This window comes from Myotis brandtii, unplaced genomic scaffold, assembly GCF_000412655.1.
Source record: "Myotis brandtii unplaced genomic scaffold, ASM41265v1 scaffold115, whole genome shotgun sequence".
Taxonomy (NCBI): domain Eukaryota; kingdom Metazoa; phylum Chordata; class Mammalia; order Chiroptera; family Vespertilionidae; genus Myotis; species Myotis brandtii.
This window is the reverse complement of record NW_005353967.1, coordinates 17,049,818-17,051,736: the sequence shown is the minus strand read 5'-3', so window position 1 is coordinate 17,051,736 and position 1,919 is coordinate 17,049,818. Positions and strand designations below refer to the sequence as shown.

The 1,919-nt window shown below is 50.2% G+C and overlaps 1 protein-coding gene across 3 annotated transcripts in view; it reads right to left on the bottom strand.

Moving 5' to 3' along the window:
- HMGCR (3-hydroxy-3-methylglutaryl-CoA reductase) overlaps positions 1-325 on the bottom strand; it is a 26,128-nt gene extending 25,803 nt beyond the window's left edge. For 2 of the 3 annotated variants that reach the window (XM_005858043.2, XM_014549854.1), the window contains exon 1: positions 227-325. The gene's annotated coding sequence lies outside the window, so the exon portion shown is untranslated. The remainder of the gene's footprint in view (positions 1-226) is intronic. The other variant, XM_014549851.1, reaches the window with a different exon arrangement.
- Between the last annotated feature and the right edge of the window lie 1,594 nt (positions 326-1,919).

The window sequence follows — 1,919 nt, the reverse complement described above, 5'->3', positions numbered from 1 at the left end:
GGCCGCGCCTCAAGGACATCTAATCCAAGTCCCCGAGGGACAGGGCTGGCCCCCCGGAAAGCCACCCCCGCAGCTTCGTCTGGTCCACAGGAGATGCCACCTGCCCCTTCCCAAGGCCTGGCGGAGCTCGAAAACGGCCACCAACACGGCCCGAATGCCACCCCCCGGCCACCGCTCCCCCGCTCTCCGCCGTCCCGATCCCCTCCGCGGCCACCGCCCGCCTCACCTCCTGATCTCACTAGAGGTCACCGAACCCCGCGGCCGGCGCTCCGCCTGTCTCCAGTCAACGGAGACGGGGAGCGGAAGGAACCTTCAGCTTACGCACGCTCGGAGCCAGCCGAGCCCGCGGCCAATGAGAAAGGATCGTCCGATCGGCCAGCCAATCATCTGGGGGCGGCTCGGCCTGGTGGCGCTGCGTCACGAACGGTCGCCTTAACAACCGCCCACAGCTCTCACCCTTGGCGAGAACGGGCACCGCACCACCTCTCACCATGGCTCGGCCAACCAATAGCGAGTCGCGTTCCAGCACTCGGGCTTGCCCATTGGTCAGCGGGCCCTGGGGGCGCAAACCTCGAAGCTGCCTTGGCGAAGACGGGTGGAGTGAGTGTTCTACGACCCCGGAGCTGACCTGTGTCACCTGCCAAGAACGCACTGGGAGAAGTGGAGTGGGAAGCTAGATGCAAGCCAGGCTGAGGATCTAAAGCTCAATCACTTAGAGGAGAGAGATGGGGGGGAAGTGGAGGTGGCTCTGAAAAGGGGGATATAAAAAGGGGAAGATGGCAGCGAGGTGCAACCCAAACCTCATGCTGACTAATATCCAAAACCTAAACCAACACTGGTCTCTCCGCCTCTCTCTCTCTCTCTCTCTTTCTCTCTCTCCCCCTTCTCCTCTCCTTTCCTCTTTCTGAAATTAAAAACAAAACATAAAACCAGACAATTAGAGTTTCTTTATTGCTTGCTTTTAAACTTATATGCTTATTGGAGTTCTCAGTTCAGCAAAGTTTAGGAATAAAAGTTTTCCAAACCTTGGTCTAAAACCTTCGTGGAAACACCTTCATAATCTTTATTTGATTTTATATTAGTAAACATTTGTATAATCTGTAACTAATTCTGAGACAGCTGGCCCTTTGGACTTCTAGGGGCATTAACAATATGACAAAGTTTCTGGGCTCTTAGTACTTACAAGATCTTTCTCTTTTTTGTTCCTTTCTTCTCCCTTTGGATCAGACTAAGAATATTGCAATCTTTGGTTAGTCCACCTCAGTCTTCTTCACTGTGAAAATGCCTTTCACTGTAATCAATTCAAATATTTATTGATCATCTGTTCTGTGAAGAGATGTAAGGTTCATAAAGGTTTCAGGTCTGTTGCTATTATCTCAGCGTCAACTATGGTGCATTTCACATAATGGGCATTCCAAAAGGATCTGGTCAAGAGATATGAGTAAAGGTCTCATACTGAAGCAGTGGAGTATAGTAGAACCAGCATAAGCTTTAGATCTGAGTTCAAATCCTAGTGTTTTCAATTATTATCTATGTGATCTACAGCAAGTTGCTTAACCATTTTTTTAAAAGGAGATAATATCTATTTTTACAAGGATTATGAGAATTTAACAGGATAATGGTTTATTAAAACTCCCACTGTGGCCCTGACTGGTGTTGCACAATGGTTAGAGTGCCGGCCCACCCACCAAAGGGTCATGGGTTCAATTCCCAGGCAAGGGCACGTACCTGAGTTTGCAGGTTCAATCTCCTGCCCTGGTTGGGTCTCATTTGGAAGACAGTCAACAAATGTGTTTCTCTCACATCAATGTTTCTCTCTCTCTCTCTCTCTCTCTCTCTCTTCCTCCCCTCCACCACCCCCCCACCCCCGCTTCCATCTCTCCCTTCCCCCCTCTTTAAAAAGCAATGGAAGCCGAAAC